Source organism: Drosophila eugracilis, unplaced genomic scaffold (assembly GCF_018153835.1).
Source record: "Drosophila eugracilis isolate 14026-0451.02 unplaced genomic scaffold, ASM1815383v1 contig_1197, whole genome shotgun sequence".
NCBI lineage: Eukaryota > Metazoa > Arthropoda > Insecta > Diptera > Drosophilidae > Drosophila > Drosophila eugracilis.
In genome coordinates, this window is record NW_024571981.1 from 3,443,607 (window position 1) to 3,463,971 (window position 20,365).

General features: G+C 37.8%; 1 protein-coding gene across 1 annotated transcript in view; it reads left to right on the plus strand.

Annotated features, from left to right (window-relative positions):
• Positions 1–20,365, plus strand: part of LOC108105713 (insulin-like growth factor-binding protein complex acid labile subunit) — a 49,086-nt gene that overhangs the window by 3,604 nt on the left and 25,117 nt on the right. Inside the window, 1 exon segment of the mRNA XM_041818474.1 lies at positions 17,628–17,648. The gene's annotated coding sequence lies outside the window, so the exon portion shown is untranslated.

Below are 20,365 nucleotides of genomic sequence, written 5' to 3' on the forward strand. Positions count from 1 at the left end.
TGAAATTTTATGACCGCGGAATAAAAGGGGCATTAAAGAGTTGTTGATTGAAATGCGGTTGACATCATAACAAAATATATCGAGTATTGAAATCATTTTTAAATTGTTCCTAAGAGCTTTGGTTTTTAATTGCTAAAGTTTTAGATATTTCAGACTATCGAAATATTATATCACCCAGGATATCTCGTATTCGACCTTTTTCGTATCCGAATATTCTGTTTACTGCCACGTGCTTCTTATATTTTACTTCTCAATTAAATACCACTTTGCTCGTCATGAATGCGCATTTTTTGCCGCTGCACATAAATATTTATGCGGGACTTAATCAAAGGGAAAAACATGGGTCTGCGGCTTAAGCCAGCTTTGGTCCTTCCTGCCTCTAGTCTCCTTTCATTACGTCTGTTCTATTTGCGCCAGATCAACTCATTTCTGTTTATTTAAACATTAAATGTGCTTACATTTGATTAGCGGCCCGAGTTTATTTTCATATCAATGCGATTCGCCAGATCTCTCTGGTTGGAAGGCATATAAAATTTATGTGTTTGCCTTGCTTTTAATTTGCTTTCATTTTTATTTTTTGTATGGCCTGTGTAAATTTCCTTTTTTGGTTTTGAGCTCATTACAATTTCTTTTGGGTAATGGTAGCTGTCTTTTATGTGGGCAGTCGCATTAAAATGCATGAAATGCGCAATTAAAAAAGAGGACAAAGTCCCTTTGTAGATGGCAACGGGATACAATTTCCTTTTAATTAAATATGTAAAGGCTTTTTCATATTTAAGCACATATCGATGCTTAATTAAAAGCACTTTGTGTGTTCAGCCCATTACGCAAAAGGGTTTTTATCATTTGATGAAAGCGGGCTACTTTTGATTTTTGCTGAATACTTTTAAAGTAAACAGTTTGAAGGACCACTGCCACTGCTATTGCCACTGGGATTTTTGCTGTGCGGTCTGTTTTTCGCGGCTCAGCAGTGACAAGTGGCACTGAACTGTTGTCAGCTCGTTGTCCAAATGACAAATGGGTGCATTTGCCTTTTGTCAGGCGATGTGGCATCGATATGGCGAAGTCGTATAGTCCGTCGCCCGTCGTTCGGCAATAAAAATAAACTGTTCCAGCAACGAATCCGAAAACAAATCTCCTTTTACCCCGCTCCTTGGGACGTTGGCCACACACCACGCGGCGATGAGCAGTCGAGTGTAAAAGTATGCGAATAACTTGGCATATTTATTTATATTCCGCGACCCGCCAAAAATTGTCAACATGGATCAATGCGATGCCAACTTTTAACTGGCTTTGTCATTGGTCTGTGTAACCCGGTTATATAACCGATGGCAAATAAACATAAAACACAATGTTTTGTAGCTTAAAGTATCATATTTTCCCCTACTCATATTCATAATATTATCCGCATTATCGCCGGGAATCCTGTGTCTGTGTGTAAGGGGGAAAAAACAACGCGACAAATCAGGCACTGAGAAATTGTGTTTCCAGTTCATTTGGCTTGTTGCGGCCCTCGTTCGCTGGCAATGAGGTTAAATGGTTCAGGAACATAACAATTGCAGACATGATTGAGCCATTAAAGTGGGTCTTGGTGGTTTAAGCGGAAAAGGCTAGCTTGATCTATGCCATATGTATATCTAAAGTTGCAAAAAACTGTCACTTTATAAAGAGAGATTGAAATGCATAAAAAATATTTAAATATATTTTCTTCCCAAGTTCATTACAATGCCAAGTGTTCTTAAGCGGATTTTTAACCAATTTGTTTTTAAAAGAGTAAATGTTGCATTTTTCTCAATAATGCCACAAAAAAAAAAAAAAAAAAAAAAAAAAAAAAAAAAGGATATCTCTTGAACGTTTACCCGTTGTACTTATTTTTTTTTAAATCAATTTATATTTATATATATATATATCATAAAGTGGTTCCCAAAGGATTCTCTACCCTACTATATATATACATATGTACATATAGATATCAAGCGTACGCAGAGTGTTCCCCTTTGGAAAAAGAAAAACGCAGTCGTGCTGCACTAATTGCTTGACAACATTTCGCCACACACGAGACACAAAATAAAATTAAAAGAACTCAGAGGGAGAATTGTAAAACGGACAACAGAAATATTATAGAACTCAATTTGCTAATTGCTATCAAAATAATGAAGTCTGCTTGTCGGTCGGGGGTCTCTGCTGATTGCAACCATCAAGTATCATTCGAGTAATTTGGAGAGCACTTGGACAGCGGTTCTTCAGCTCGTTTTGGTAGCACTTGGGGTTGCCTCGTACTGAGTTTTGTTAGCATGGCGATTTTCTAGGCCAAACTAGGTATGTTAAATGGTTGAAATTATTTTAAAAACAAAACCATGGCGTCGAATTGAAGAAAATAAATTTATAATAATTACTAATTAAAAAAAATTAAACTTAAACATGTTTTAAATCGAATTTGTGTTTAACTCTAAGAAATAATCAAAATATTTTATGAAGTTGATTTAGAAGATAAGAATATTTAATAACATAACATCTACAAAAATATTTTATTTTTAAATCCAAAATTTCGCGTCGCTGACTGTGACGTTTTACCCATTTAAAATCAAGGGAGAAAGAAAAGACTAGTTGAACTGGTGGAAAGAACATTGAGGGAAAGTTTGTTGCTCACGAGTCAAACAAATAAAAGTTCAGCTTCTGTTCAGTGGAAAGTTCAACCCACACCCATCCCAACGACTCTTGAGGTGTTTTGCCAAAACTTTTTGTTCTCTGCATGTGCTATTCCACTATGCTCCCTTACTGCAGACTAAACTTTTCAGTTATCCTTGCTTATTCTTCGTCCATTTATGTCTTGTTAGTAGTTTTATATGCTCCGCTCCATATTTACTTATTTTTTTCCTTCGCAACTTTTCTAAACTGCTTGCTAACTAAGCTTTATTTTGTTTGCTGAGCATCTCGATGGTAGGAAGCCTTTAAGCGCCTTCACAGCCAAGCGGTTAACCCGTTCCTGATTAATTTCCAGTACTCAACAAAACTGGGCTTTGTTTGCGGAAGTTCTCACTGGCAGTGAAGGATATATATTTCAGCACGTGTTTGACTGAAGAGTGGAAGGAGCGATTGTGGCATGAAAAATAATTAACTCGGCATAAATACATTGTGCTTGGGTATTTTGTGAAGTTTATTCTTGATGCCATGACAGGAAATGGAAAATTTGTTAGCTCAAAAATTATTTTTTTTAAATTTAACTCCAGAAAAACAGAGAAAACTAGACAGCTTTAAATTATGCTATAAATGATTGTATCTAACCGTTAAATTAAATATAAAACAGACTTTGCTATGCAATAAAAACAAATAAAATGTTCACTAGGAGAAGAATTTCCGTCTGCCTCTGTAAATTTAAATTTAATGAGTATTTCTCTTGCACATTAACTTCTCTTATTCGAGGGGCTCGTAAAAAATGTAGCCCCGAGAATCACATGTAAATTGAATGTCAGCCAGTTGCTGCCTACTGCTAATTTGATCTAAATTCACGCACTCATTTACTTAAAATATGCGTAATGACAATTTGATTAGGGTAATTTGATGTTGATCTTCAGCGGCGCGTTGCCAAATCCGAAACATCGTCAGAAAGCCAGCAAGGATATCGGGGACAACGAGGCGGAGTGTCGTGTAATCATTTTGGGGGCAATTTGGTGATGGTTGTGAGCCGTTTATGTTAAATTAATATTCGGCAACAACGCGAGCAACGCAAATTGCGGCAATAAATTAGATGCTGACTGGAATGAAAATGAAAATGTTTCCTTTGGCCCGTTTCAGCCGCAAGAAGTTAACGGAAAGTTGTCTCCAACTTATGAACAATTTTCTTACAGCCCATTCCGCATTTGCGTTCTGAAAAGTTACACGTTTAATGCGAAAACTCTTTCCGTACTTTGAATAATTGCACGTTTTTCGGGGTCTATTCGGTGGCCAGAAATTTAACTGCCGTAAATGTCCTGCGGCAACCGCTGCCTACGTGTCCTGGCTTCTTAAGAAGTAAGACCTAAATCAGTTTGCCAGTTGGCTCACGAACAATATAGTCTGGCTGCCTAATTTTCATTAAGACATTTTTCACCCACTAACCATCCAGCAAGTTATTCAATTTCAGTCTCTCATCTTGCCTCCTGCCCAAGTTGGCAAGGATTTTTCATGTCCTTAATTTGGTTCAGTAAATAATACATGCACTTGGCTGGAAATGAGAAAAAGGAAGCGAAACTCAAAAGATCGAATTGGTGATTACTTGATATAATAAAATGGTTAGCTTGATATATATATCTGTCATTAATGAAAATCTTCTCAACTTAATTAAACTTTAAAAAGAAAAAGCCATTAAAAAAGAATTTTTCTTAAAACAATTGTCGAAAGAAAATAAATGAAGCAATTTTTGTCAGTTAAGAAAATTCTGTTTCTGTTTCTGTTGGAAAAATTGCATTATTTTTTTAATAAACGAACTTAGAACTAATATCCCCTTCGTTCCTGTTGAGCCGGGTAAAAATCACTCTTTGGCTACCGTGAAATCCCACAAACACGTTCCCAAAAAAAATAACACGGAGCAGAGTCACAAAGGACGTAACGCAGCCGCGGCAAACAAAAACGAAAAGCAGAGTTGTCCAGCCCAGACGAAAACTCAAAAAACACAATACATTTTATAAAATACACACTCACTCTGGGAAAAAAAAACTTGATGTGTGTGTGCGCGCATTGTTGCAAATGGCAAACTGAAAATACAATTTGAGCCAAGTGTAGCGAAAATATTGTGGTAAATACTTTAAATTTAATGTAAGTGCTGGGAAAAGGGAGCCCCAACTCCTGCTTTTATTTGTGTACTGAGGTGTGAGAGAGAGGTCTGGAAAATAAAGTGCAAAAGCGAGAGGTACCGAGAAAAGCGTCTTTTCGCCCAGAAGTGTTTGGGCAATATTTTCATAATTAATGGTACGTGAACCGAGTGGTCGAGTCCATCAAGAAAATAATTACAATTTGAGGTGTAACGTGCCAACAATGTGGTCAGCACAATTAAATATAAATAAAGGTCGGTCGGTCGGAATATGTGTAGCCCCGATTGCGGTTATCGAACAGCCGGCTTTTGCCACCCAAGAGATATTCTTTTACTGCGGTTTGCCAAGGAGATTAGGCCCAAATTGATGGGCAATTGCCTAAAAACTGTTTGTATTTTACCCGGAAAAGATTCACATTTTAAACGATTTAAGATTGAAGGTTTCTGGTCTGAGGAATAAATTTAATAAAGTATTTTTGTAAATTTATTTCATTAATAATTTGCCATTTGAATTGTTCTTCCAAGAACATTTCGTTTCCCTTTTCATCTGAGCTTTAAGCAATTACAATACAGAATTATGAAAATTTCATAATTTGCTTAAATGGCCAGCAGCATTAAAGGAGGGGAAGCCCAAGGACCCAAAAATGTTCCCCCACGAACCACCGAAAAAAGAAGAAACACAACAATGTTTGAGGCAACCGCAAGGATGAAAAAAGGAGGGAAAGGACGGAGAGCCTGCCGTCGCTTATCTATGGGCATAAGTTATGAAGGCTGGGGCCAGAAGCTTCTCGGCGTTAAAACGTGTTCAGTGTCACGTTGGACAAGAATCCTCCGCCCCCTCCTCTCTGTTACCAGGCTTAAAGCCAGATTGGGAGTATTTAAAATGGCAAAATAAAATGTTAACGTGCTAAAGGGAATACATTAACACATATTCACAATTAAGGACATCATGCGGAGAGCGCAAGCGATGCTCCCCAATGCACTTACGGGCTATGGACTGACTGACAGCAAGATAGACCCTCACAGCCAGAGTCCCAGGATCCAATTCACTTCAAGGCAAGCCCATATAAAATTAAACAAGAGCGGAGGGAAATCGCATGTTCCAGCTTCCTTAATGCAGACTCGAAGAACTGACCGCAAATATCGGACTCAATCCCAATAACACTGAAAGAAAAATACTTTAGAACGGAAAATATTTAAGCTAAAATTTGATATTGAAGTTTCTACAATTCGTTTATTATAGTTCATTATGTTGACCTCTTTTTGAGACTATTATAAAATACATATATGACATATAACCTCAGGCACCAAGATTAACCTAAATCGTCATAGAATTTTCACCTTTAGAGGTTTTAGATTTCTTCTCTTTAATTTTTTCTTGATTTTCCACATTTATTTCCCCGTGCACTCTCGAAGGCGATGAGGCGTGTATGAGGGCATCCGAGGAGTCTGCCCAACTGGACCACAAAACCTTTAGGGCTGCCCATACATACACATACTGGCAGACCGAAGTGTGCGGGTGCAGTGTACGTGTTTCTGTGTGTGTATGAGTGCCTGTGGGTCTCAAGTGCAGCAGGGACATACTTGGCAAGTCCTCTCAGAAATCCTGGCTTACGCTAAAACCTCACAGCCGTCTGCCTCGTAACTCCAGCCTTCCCCTTTACGCATTGTTAATTTTTTATGGGCCAAACGAAAATTTTCACTCAAGATTTATGAGGCAGCCGACAAAGTGCTCCAGTGCAGAGCTCCAAAAACAGGAATATTTCCACCAGGAAAATGTAACTGAGCCATACTAAAGGTAATGCGAATTAGTCACTGCAGTGGTCTAGACCAGTCTCATTTGGGTCCAGAAAGTTGCACAATGTCTTGAAAAACTTTATTTTACGCGAGTAAACTTAGGAGACTACTTATTCTAGGGAATATCAAAATATATTACACGCTCCGCTTAAACAAAAGGGCTTGGATTCAAATTTAAAGCTATCAATTTATTACTTACATTACTTGAATCAAATTTAAAGCTTTAAAATAATTACTTACAGTACTTGATTTATCTTTCCTGGGTACTAAACCAACAAAAATAAATGTTTTTTTAATTTTTAATTACTGCTGAGCCAAATATTTGCAAAGTCTAAATCATTTTGCGACATCTTCGCCCTTGAGTCCTTGGCATGGCTTCAAAAATGACATTTTTTACAAATTTTTGGCCGCGCTGTTTGCCTTCCTTTGGTCACCGCACTCACCACAAGTGCTAAATTTCCAAGGAACCCGAAAAAGAGAGGAAACTGAATTTGCCACGAACCGAATTCAATTAATGCTGAAATTCGTTGGCACTGTGGAGACCAAAAAATCAAAGATATCTATACATTTGATGTTGGGACCACACATTGGGTTTCCACTAGACCCCTTTAATATCGATTACCCGACCCGTTGACCACAGAAGTTTATTTACCGTTACCGGTAGAGAAACTTTGGTACAATATTTATCTAGAGCAAATCGCATCGAAGGCATTCATTTCATTTAGTTAGCACTTTCTAATACATTTCTGACCCATATAACCGAATACTTTTTGGCTCCTCCTTGCATAGATATTTTCCCATCGAATGCTTTTGTTGGCACGCAGAAATGCTAGCAAAAAATCTGCATAGACAAAAATGTTGAATTAAATTTATGGAAAGCGAACTGTGGTCGAGCTGTGCTTAAATTTTGCGCAAATGTAGAAATATGCTATCAATTTCTGTTTAAGGCTTCAGCTGTCTAGCTGCCAAGTAATCCATAAAACTCATCGATCGAAGGGCTCTTGCTAAATATTAGCACTTTCGAACTTTATTCTGTGGAAAATTGAATTTACAAAATTGCCAGGCGAATTTGATAGATTGCCTGGGGATGTGGATGTATGCAAGGTTGGCTATTCTCCGACACCGTGTATCTGTCCGACCTTTTCAATTACTAATTTTAATCATCCCAGCCGCGGGCCAAGTCAAACTGCATTGGACAAGTTCAGACCCAAATCGATGTGCCAAATGCACAAAATTTTGGGTTCTGTGTTATTCTTTCACAGTGATGTTGGCTTTTGTTCGATTGTTTGTTTGCGGAAATTGAGCGCTGAATTTTGGGCAAACTTCTATCTGGGTCACACAAACAAACAAGCAAATTGGTTTGTGGGACTCATTTGTAATAGATACCATATATCAAAATTGAATTTCATTGGCAGTCGCTGATTAGCATTCGATTTGCATATTTGCTTGGCGGTTTTCGTTTTAGACCAGACTTCAAATTTCGCATATAATTAATCGCCTAATAGTTAGTTGATAAACATATGGTGGTTAAATAATATAAACAAAGAAAATGGTTTAATAAATAAGAGAATACATTGACAGTTATTATTTGTATAATACGGTTTATCCTAAAAAAATGAGAAAATAAATCTTGTAATTATTATTTATTGAATATATTAAATTTTTTACAAAAAATAACCAGAAATAACTCTAAATATGTAAATTTAATTATAGTACAGTGTTGTTTTTAGTTTGAGAACTTAAACTTAAAACTTAAGCCTTAATATGTACTAAATAAAAATAAAACAAATCCCTAAAACATAACTAAAATGAAAATAATTTAGAACGATATCAATTCCTTTTGTTATTTTATTTCTAATAGCTGATTTCTTCATTTCGCTTAAATCGATTGTTCATTTTGGCTAATCATGCATTTGATGTTTTTGGTAAACTCATTCGATTTTGTTTGCTTTTTCAAGTCGACAACATATTTGCACAAGCTCGAAAATCCATTTCAATTTCGGGCCATTAGTGTCGCGGATTGAAAGTGCCGAGTGAGAGGCAGAAAAAGTTTTGTTTTCACGCTTCGGCATGAAAAGAAAACAGTTGGGCCAAAAATAACCAAGAAAGAATCGCCAAAGTTTTGCAGTTTTGTCTGCAGTGCCCCCATTTCCCCTTTGGCTCCTGCCGTTTTTTTTCCTTTTTCAGTTTTCCCCGTCTCTCTCTCTCTCTCTCTCTCTCTGTCATTTTTCAACTTTGCGTCTTTGTTTGTTTGTTTGGTGGCGAAAAAAATTAAAGGAAAATATCAGCTAATGAAATAGAAATAAACGAACGTTGACTCCGCAAAATCGAAATGCGGCAACATATGCGAGCTCTCCACATAACATTGTGGCTATGAAAAATATTCTTGATCAACTGAGAGTTGAACTTAGGCTGAACAAAGTTTATAACTGCTTGACAATTAGTCATAGAAATGTTCGGAATGCAGGAATATATATTTTTTGGAAAAGAAAAAACTTTCAATTTGCTAAAGTAATCCCTGTAGGGATGCCATATTTGCATCAACTTTGTGTGGAAACGTTCCCTTTGGGCTGTGAGCTTTTAAGATTTTAAATAAAATCTCTAATCCGGTTGAAACTTTTGGCCACATAAGTATGCAGCAGTTTTTGACTTTTGCATCTCGTCCAAAAACCACAAGTCGCCTCTTATACGCTCTCCTTGTACGCACTGTTATTTAATTTAATTAAAAATATCTCTTTCCGGGCTTCGTGTTTGCCAAAAAGTTTGCACTGCTCAGTGGAAAAAAATATGACTAACGATGTGCAGGAGTGCCACACCCCTTTCAGACACGCCCCCACTTCTAAGTCCTCTAAGCCAACTAACAGGAATCCTGGGCAGAGGGGGCGGATTTCGGGGTATCCACGTGCCTTCGCTGGCCTTTGTTGTTGCCATTGCTGGCACAGTGGGTCATGTGGGTCAAGTGGTTGCCTGGTCAAGTGCTTGGTAGTGGGTGGCAGGGGATGGCGGTGCGGTCTCTGTTGTCCTGGCTCGGGTTAAGTGGCTTTTAATGAAAGTTAGCATCCGTTTTAATGCAACTTGTTGTCGGGAGTCGTGTTGCCGTGACCGGAACTCGATTCATTGACCACTTTCACCCAGACGAAATTAAAAGCTATCGGCTTAAGCAGCTCAGTGGAAAATTTTCAGCGGATTAGCCGGATCTTTAGGGAATTTTCATCTCATTAAATTCTTTTTTGCTCTGCGGTTGCTGTCGCAACAATTTATTTATCTTAAATTTATTGTACTCAATTTATGATCAAAGGGAAGGTCGACCATTCTATCCGCGTCCTTTGCATTGCACTTTTTTTAATATAAATATTATTTCTGGTCCTTTGTTTATTTTGTAACCTTCGTTTTACGCTTTTTGTGTGAGTTAACTGTGAGCTTTCCCTTTGGCTTTGCGTACTTTTTGCTGCACTTTTTTACTTCATTTCCTGACCCCTGTGCTTCCTGATCGGAATTCTGTATTTCCGGTACGTCCATTACGAATTTTAAATGCAATTCTGCTTTGTTGTGTCCCTCTGTCTTTTTGTTCTGAATTTATTTTGGCAACCGGGGCACAAAAATCGCTGGTTTGAAGTCTTGAACAAAAATGAAAAATATTTGATGTTCGAGTATAATTTTTTGAGTTTTTTAAATATAAATCTTAAAGTCATAAAAACAAATCAAATTTCCAACTGATTTTAAATACTGAAAATGTGTGTGAGCAATAAGCGAGTGAAGACGAGTGAAATAATTTTGATGTTGAACCTTGACCTTCACTTTTGAATAAATTACTTGCCTTACTCCAAATTAATTTGTTTGGATTTGGCATCTTTACACCACATTTAATAAACCCAACCAGATTGTTATCTGCTACGTTTGTCTTTCCCTTCACCCTTGTGGTCAGGGGTTTTCCGGATTTTCGGTTCTCTTTTCCCCAGAGTTGCCCAATTCCCCAAAGACTTTCGGCCTGCTTAGCATGCCTGTCACCTAGGCTCAACGCTCAGTGATTTTAATTAACATTTCTGATTTTGTGGCTCACCGTGACCCCACCTCAAATTTCCTCAGTGTGTGTGTCCTCTTATTAGCACACCTGTGTACATGTTATACGTATATCCTTTTCCCACGTGACTTTGGCTTTAACTTTGTCTGTTAAACTAATTGAATTGCTACTTGCTTAATTAAGTAGAGAGATAACTTGTGTCTGATTAAGATTTTGTCAACATTAAATACGCTTAATTCGCCTTGATTAATGCATTTTAATCAACATATATATAAAACTCTTTATTGCAGACAGACGTTGACCAAGGTTGAAAGTTCAATAAACCGACACAGAAGAGGGTAAGTTTTGCTAGCAAATATTTGATTTTCCTCAACTTGTTGTGACATTCGAGACAGATTTCAATGCTTTGACAGTTGCACTCATTCTGTGCCATTTATCTTACCATCATCAAATATGGGGAGAATAATTTTTGCAATTTTATGAAAAGTTCATACCAACTGTATGTGTGTTTCATTTGGGTAAAATATTTTTACTCAAAGCTGCCAAATATTTCAACGCCCACACAAAAAATTCCAATTGCTTCAAGAAAAGGAAGTCGTTGGGCCAATAGGAGCTTGTTTAACAATATGCTGGCCATGGCTCAAAGGCGGAAAATTCGATATGTGAAGGAATGACAGAAATGGGAACTGAAATCCAATACCAAAGCGCAAAATGACTGCAAGCTAAAACTACAATAGCCAACGTATTTTCCTTTCAATGTGTGAGTAGATCCAGGGGTGTGTTCGACATCCTTAATCAAACAGAGGAAAATCAAATTATGAGTAAGGAGACTCATACATATTTATTCCAATAAAAAGTTGTGGCACAAAAAAGGGCAAATATGAGGACAAAAGTTCAATGAATATTGCTCTTTAAATTACTTTTGTTGTTGCATAAAAACCTATAGTATTTAAAGAACACTTTCAATATCTAATAAAAATGAATATTTTCTTTCTGATTAATATAAGTTGTATCCAACATATATACCCCATCTTAGCTATTTACCAATCTTGACTTGGCCGACTGCCTAACTAACTGATGAAGTTGATAATGATAAAAATGCCAGATAAGATTTGCCTGAAAATGCTTTGAAATGAATGGGAAATGGCGAAAAGGAGAAGACGACGTAGATGGCACAAAGAGCTCGGTCGGAAGAAGGAGCATAAATTATGAAAAGAAATTTTCATGCATGTGCATAAGGAAGCGACGGATCCTTCTTACGTCCTTTTGCTATCAGCTCGTCGTCTTCGTAATTAATTTGATTTAATTTCATTCGGGCTAAGGAGATGCGAAAAGGGCCCAAAAACAGGGCGAGTTAAATTAATTGAAAGGCAACGGAAGAAGAAAGCGAATTACGCGAGAGCTGCACATTCATAATTTTTCAGCAAGTTGAGGACTTAAAGTCGTATTCCCGGCCAACGAACTTGCTATTTAAGTGAGACAGGAGTCCTGCCATATCCGTTGTCCTGCCATTTTTGCTTTCTACCGAACGGGCGTGTCGACATTGGTAATAAAGCGCTCACTTGCATTTGTCCAGGATGCTGAGTGCCTGTGTATGTCTGTGTGAGAGTACCAAGTATGAATGTGTGTGTGTGTTTTCTCGAATGAGGTTAAGAGCTTAATGAGTGCTGACAAGGCAACCTGTAGTTGACATATGACATTTTTATGTGCCTCGAAGCCTTCGCAACAAGACTTTCCTATTAATACACATCCTTCTCGGTGGCCCCAAGATGAATCCTTCTGCCCGCACCTCGTCCTCCTTGGGTCCATGAGCACCTGCCCCCAAGGTAAATGCTAAGGTTTTGACTTAATTAGTGCCAAGCGTTTGTTGAGTTAGCCTCGCTTTTATATGCCAGTTGCTCGGGAAAATGAGTAGAAAATGTGGCACCGATTTCGGTCATTTAACTCGGGTATTTTGGGTCAACTTTTGGAATGCTTGGGAAACAATAAGCTGGGTCAGTTATTTATATGTGGGAGTGCTGTGAGTGAAGCTTCAATACCATTGCAGAATTATATCTCCCTTTGGGTGGTTTATTATGGGACTCAATTGAGTTCTGTACTTTTTATCCCAAACTTTACTTAAAAATCCTCACCTCTAGCGGATTAATTGACTCTTCTGGTTTATTTAGCTTGATTTTATTTGTCTGTGATACTCGTTTTCGTTTGACAATTAGTCAGAACAAGTCAACAAGTTATGCAGCCAGTGTGCAGTGCCACCCTGGTCAAACAACATGCAAACAACGCAGATGCCGCAGATCGCCCTATATCACCCCCTATATCCCTTTATCCATATAACATGTTGGGTGACCACTGGACCATTTTGTAGTTGGCCACGTTGTTTGGCATTGTTAACCACTCGTGGCCATTGTTTATTTGACTGCTGTTGCCGTTGTTGATATTGCAAGCTGATGACATTAATTGTTACATTTCCAGTTTGCCTGTCGCTTGCGCTTTTAACGCCTGGCTGGCCACCAAGTTTTGGTTTACCCTCCTACCTCATCGAGGGACTTTTATCTAGACCGTCATGAAATTTTTCCAACGAAGATGGCATATCAGTTTCGTTAACGCGCTCTTGATTTATTAGCCCGACTTGGCAGCCCGCAGGCCGCATTAGTTTTTACGACGGCGGAGGGCTGTTCTGAGCCAAGTTAGACACTTTTAATTAAATTTTAATTAATTATTCATAATACCATAGCCGTTGGAGAGGGTGCTTCATGTGCTGCCAAAATGTATAGCCTAAAGTGTGTTGCATATTTCACAACTAAGTAGGGGTGTGCCAAGGCCTGAGTGAGTGGCTGAATAAATGTTATGGCATCTTGAAGCTTGAAGAGGTGAGGGAACATATTAAATTACTTCAAGTTACTGAAGGAAAAGGAAAAAATATGAAAAAAACATTTGCGTTGATTCATTTCTCCTACTGAAATCAATAAAATGTTTTACACAGAAATGAGAATCGAATTCGATAAAGATCTCCCTTGACATGAATTAAGTTTTGCAATTGCTGGTCGGTAATTAAGTGCCAAATGTTCGAGTTCACAAGTCAATTACATGCACTGCAAAACTCGCCGCACTTGAGCAAATCATTTGACAGACAACCGACAAAAGCAAAAAGAAAAAAAACAGTACATCAAATACAATAAAACCAGAAAAAAAACTACGTACTCACGCAACATCAACAAGTTCATTAAAAAAGTTAGCACAAAAGCAGCAGCAAGAGGCAAAAAGCCGGCGACTGGAACTCAAGCGAACGGAACCCCACAAATGTAACGCTTCACTAGAACTTGGAAAAATTGTTTTTATTTTTCCTTTTACCTCTGACTATACTTTGTTATCTGCAGAAGTCCCTGAAGGTTTAAACCTTTTGCACACCTACAAAGCAAAGGGGAAAAAGCGGAAATGATGCGGCTCATTTGTGTATGACCACAAAATGGTGGCAAAGGGGAAGTGAAATAAATGCAGTGATTAAACGAAAGACAGTTCCCTATTAGAAAACACATACAATGGAGGAAAGGATATTAAAAGAATAAGTAACTAAAGGCATCCTTAGGTTGGGAAGATCCTTTCCATATTAGTAATCACCTCTTAAAATTTTCAACGACTACTATTCTAAGTCAAATATTTCTTCTATTTCTTACCATTGTCTGTTTAATATTCAAAACGCACTGCATTCCATAACATTAAGCTATCTTTGCTATATCCTGTACTTTAACCAATTACCAATTTTACCAAGTGTGGGAGCACCTTTAACCGGATCGTGTTATGCGTTACTCATAAAACGGAAATCATCGCCCAGAGAGCAACCCCAATCGAAGTAGTTTTGAATGGCTTTTCAGGGGTGTTAGTCGAAACCGGAAATGACTGTGCAATTGAATTGTGCGAAATACTAGGGTACGGATGTAAAGGTAACCCACTGGAAGTACTTCCCGTATGCACATTTTGTTGCACCTTAATGGTGCCAGCCGAGTGTGTCGATGTCCGAGGTCCGCGTGTTCCAAAAGGGAAAGGGAAAAATTGGCAAATGGAAAGTCGACGGAAAAGTGAAACCGTGAAAAGTTTAACCCGACATTTGCTCTCTGTTATGCACATGCATTGTTAACAGCAAGGAAGCCAAGTCCCCCAAACGAACACCCTTCTCTTCGTCTTTCCGGAAGTTTGTGGTGGGAAATTTCATTTATGCTGACACTTGACTTGCAAGTTCGCCTTTTCCCTTCGCTATTTGTTTGCTCGCCCCTTTTTTATTCGGAGGGTCGGACTTAATTTGCTGCAAATAAATAATGGAAACAGACGTTGAGCTGGCCAGTTCGATTTGGCCTTGGCGCACAATGAAGTTTATATTGTGCTCGAGTTGTGCACTTTTTCCATTTCCTCCTTCGGGCGTAGTTGTTGCACATAGAAAAATTTTTATTTTTTATATTAAAACATGTAAAAAAATATTTTGTTTTAATGGAAAAAGTTTTAATGGAAAGCTTGAATGAGCATTCAATAAATGTGTTTCTCAGTTTTATTGCTTAAATTGCATTGATTCGATGCAAAGAATTTCAATTTGAGAAGTTGTGTTATCTAAAAATATTCTTTACTAAATTTAAGGTTTGGTATTTTAAATATTTTATGTCAGTGTATATAATAGAAAACAAATTTCTTAACTTTTCAAAAGTATAGAAATTTGTGATAGTGCACGGACATTAGACCGGAAACGTGTTGACTGAGCAGCAGTCGGATGTCCAAGGGGAAAAAGGAAAAGCGCCGAGTGAAAAAGAGCCAAACAGATACCGCTTCGACCTCACTTTTCCCCTGGCCAATAACCTTGACTTGGTTTGCTCTTCACAGATCGGTTTGACAATTTAATTGTTTTGTAATTGTTTAGACTTTTACTGGGACTAGCACTGATTTATGGGCAAATTGATTGGGGGTCAAATACGCGCATTTGATTGACGGACAGTAAGCGACCCAAAAACGACACTCATAAAATTTGCAACACCTGCAGCAATGTTGATTCCGAATTTACAAATCAACTACACATCCAATTGACAAAAGCCGGCGAGAGATTAAATTTGCAAGAGCTAAATATTTGTTCACTGACATTTTATGTGCTTGTTAATCGGATGGAAAAACTGAATAAGTTATAAGTGCACATATGTATATGTGATATCTAATCGAACATGCGTTTCTCTCGGCTTTATTTCCAAACGTATTTGGCTAGCCATAAATCCCTACCGGAATGTGGGTTAATGTGTGCTTCACAGTTAGCCTTTTAATTCCTCTTTTGTCCTGGCCGTAAATCTCCTCTAGAACGGGGCGGGAAATGCAAGTGCAACATTTGTCTAGCCAACTTTCAACCTGCCCGCTGAGTGACTGCAACTGTGTTGGCAGTTTGGATGTTTTTCAGCCAGTATTAAATACGAAAAATCCGGAATTCTTTTAAGTTTTATAGATAATGAGTTTAAGAGTATGAATTTTTATTGAGGATACTTGGATATTATGAAACAGTAAATATTGTGAGAGACTAAGTCCGAAAAAAAATAAATGAAAAGGAAAGTCTAAATTTAGTATTGCCATTAGCCTAAAATAATATCTCGACATAGAATATATAACTGTTTAGAGATCTGGCCTACCTTACACTATTACAATAGCCTAATTTAGCATTTTAACTAATCTCTTTCTTACAACACTAACCTGCAAACACACACATATAAGTACGTGCAGTGGTGGGAAAAGTTTTGTAAAGGATTGCAGTGCGTGTAATTGCCTGGCAGGGAGTGAGCCTTAAGTCAACTTCATCAGCTGGAAGCCACCCACCTTGCACAAAAGTTTCCTGCCGTTAGTTGCTCAAATGAAGTTAGCAAAACTGATTAACTCTCGGCAGCTTGGCTTGATTCTCTTCTCTAGCTGCTGGCCCAGAATCCCGGCTAACTAATTGAATTTCCTGCTGCGCAGCGCAGCGTCCAATAAAAATTAAACTTCCATCCTCCTACTGCTTAAAGGCTATTTTCTGTAGTGGCGGCATTTTGGTGCTTAATATAATTTTAATGGAATTCTTGCAACATTTGCAGTTGCATTAAAACCCAATTGCATTTTTCCAGACAGCTTTGGTTCTGACCTGAGCCAGAGGTGTCAGCAAAATTACTCAACAACCAGCCACACCCTCTTTTAGCCTTCATCTAGATGGCTTTAAAAATCCTTCATTAGGATACTACGGCCAAGGGCTTACTCTCGGCGCGTCAATGTCGTTGTCATGCCATTTGAACCGCGTGTTTTAGTCTGGTTTTAGTTTCAGTGCAGGCCATTTATACTGGCGCGCCCTCTGGCGGTGATGTACACCGAATGTCACGCCCACAATGGGATAAATAAACGGGCAGGCAGTTAGTCGCTTGGCTAATTCCGATTTTTTTGCATGATAAATGGTTGGATTTTTATGCACATGGTGAGGTTTTTAAATTGAAAAACGCCAAAAGAGTTAAAAATAAAAATTTAATATTTAAAGAACTTTAACTTTTTGATTTTTTTAACATTTATAAATATCCCCTTAGTAAAGTTGAATAAAAGAAACACTTTCTTTATTTCATACTCATGTTCAGTTTAAATAGAATCCCCACTAGCATAAGTAAACTAATTCTTACCACAGCTCGTATATCATTGGTATTAATGTTTCTTTTATAAATTTTCCACTCACTCAGTGTCACTTTCCCTTAGGCACTTAGAGCACGGGTGTGTTTACCAAAGGTTATACAGCTGAAAAGCTTGACATTTGCCATTGAGTTTGAGGCGTTGTCAAGGTGAGCCAGCTCTCACTGGGCTTATTATATACACACATATTTTTCATATGCCCCACGATTCCTCAAACATCACTTGAGCATTAGCCAAGGGGACTTACTTTGGAAATGCTTTGCATGTAGGGCTCTCTGACTAATTAATATAAAACCAACTTGGCCCAGGAAAAGTTTATTAATAAGTATTTTCTTACTTTCTTTTATTTCTTTGCAGGACATCGTAACTATAGCAAAGGTGAGTATTTCGATATGAAGTAAAAACAAATATTATGGTAAGAGGAAGAAATTAATATGTTATCAAGAGGTACAAACATTTCATTTTGATTAGCATTAATCACATAATTCTAATAAGAGTTAATAAGGTCGTAATCGCTTTATTGCTTTTAATTTTCCTCCCTTTCCTGGTAAAGTTGTCCGTCATTTTCTTTTCTTGCATGAAACGAGACTTCAATTTAAGTCCTAATTTACGCATTTTTCAGCTTGATAAACTCAGCGCGTTTAATTAGAAGCTAAATTGAATTTCTTGGCTATTCAACCCAAAGACCAATTAGTGTCAATAATCAGCAAAGATTTTCCAACCGCCTTTGCCTCTATGATCCACTTTCGTCGCAATTATTCTTCAATTTATGAAATTGAACACACTTTTTGATAGCCCCATAAAATGGAACATAAAATTCCATAAATGCCGGCTGCTCCGCACAAATTTCGTTGCGAAATGGAAATGTGCCATTTAAGAAAACATTTTCTAAAAATCCATTTTTCGCTCTCTGTGTTTTTACTTGATTAATTTTGCGGCTATAAAGAAAAATAATGAAATTTCTTTTAGGGAAATAAAAACAGAACAAAAAAGGTAGCCGTTACCCGTGGTTCCAGCCAAATGTAACAAAATCAAATTATACAAATTTGCATTTAGTGGGCGAATGAATGTGCGGAAAAGTAGGCAGGAAAAAGTTTTTCCTACACGAATACATTTGCAGCAAGCTGGAAAAGTATCCTGCCGATGATGATGATGATGGCTTTTACTTTGTGTATTATTTTCTTTCCCAACTAAATTAAAAAGTTTTTCGGGCATCGGTATTCGATTATAATGAGCTTGTCATGCTGGTTGATGGCCAAATAAACGTGAAATACGTTTCTAATATTTTTCTAGAAATGTTGTGCAACAGTTTTTAATTTCCCACAACAAAAAAGTAACCGTATAAAAGTAACCAGTTATATGTTTCCTCTGTTTGTTTGTAACTTTTCCCACTCGCAATGTTTGATTAATGCGAATGTGCGGAAAACTGCGCGGCAAATAATGAAAAATGACTGCCTGCCGCAGACACACTCGGGGAAAACTGACTAAACAACTAAAACGCACACACATATAGCGCACATTGCCTGCTTTTGGGCGCTGTTAAATATAAAATTCTATGAATTTGTACGTACATCATTTGAAAATCGTAAAACTTGCAAGTGCTTTCCCCCCGAAAATATATATACACACAGTCGGTGTGTGCTGAGTGAGAGCTGTCAAAAGCAGGAGGAAAAAGGTAAGTTGTCTGCGCCTTTTCACTACCAACGAGTCCTGCTTTTATTATTTTTTTATTCGTGTGTAAAGAGCAGTGGCACATACACACAGCCACAAAAGGCGCATCTTTATGTAATTATAATGCTCTGGCAAAATGCTGATGATCCTGCAAGTGCTGCTGACGATGATTACTAAGTTATTTGCCCAAGTTTATGGCTGTGCGAAATGCAAAGGATTTTATACGCACCCGGACCCGGGCCATGTGCACAAATTAATAATCTTCACTCAGGCAAATTAAATTTAAAATGAAATTGCCTACGGGCCTGGGCTTCCAGAAAATTGCGGAGCTAAGCTTAAATTTTGACATGGGCGAATAAAACTATTTTGGGAGTTTAGCAAATTGTACCTAATCATGTATTGGATGGCAAAAACAAATAATATTGTGTTTGGCGTCAAAATCAATACTGGGGTTAAACGGGTAGTTGACATGTAACAACATCGTGCCAATAGCTAATGAATGTCAGGGACTTTCTATGTGTGTACATATCGTTCCCTTTCAACTTTCACCTATCTGTCAGTCACTCTCGGCTCTTCTGCCAGTCATGCAAACGAATGAAAACGTTTTTATTGTAATCCGCAATGTCAAAATGCTGCAGCGGATGTTTAGCCAAATGTGCGGACATGGGAAAACTCATGGGTAAAGTGAATCTTCTCCCTGAAAATGTATATATACCTGAGCGTTATCGCATGCCGCGCAGTTATTTTGGGCACCGGCTTTGAATTTCGTCCTGCCAAACTATAAAATTTACCCCCAGACACAACACACTCACTGAACCCAAAATGAAGAAAAAAATGGTTTAAGGTCTATTGATTATCCATTGATAAATGGTGGTCATGTTTTTTGGAACGGTGAGAGTGACTCTGCCACTTCAGGTTAAATAGTTTAAGAATGTCTGCCACATTAAAAAACAATTTCCGCTAAATCACTTTCAGGGCAGGCAGGAAGACGGCGAGGAAGTCATCGCAGACATGACTTAAGGAGAAATTCCTGTGGAGGAATTTCCAGCATAAAAGAAAGTATGACAGTAAAAGTAAGCAACACGCCTTATGTAACAAATCAAGTGCCACAGGGTTTATTCTCCTACGGTTTTGCGAATGTTTTATGTCAGCTGAAGGGAATATATAAAGCTTATTGATTTTAAGCGAAAGAAACGAATTCACGTGGGTGTATTAAATTTGGCAAGTTCTTGAAATATGATATTTGTTTATTTGTTCAATTTTGGGAGACAAATATTTTTTATTTAAGATATGCTTTTCTAGTAGTTCATTCAACTGTCTGCTAGACCCTAGGATTCTGCTCACCCTGCGGCAAGAAAACAGCAGCATAAAAATCTCAAAGAAATATTAATAAAAGATGAGCGACATTAGTGTCTTGGTTTCGT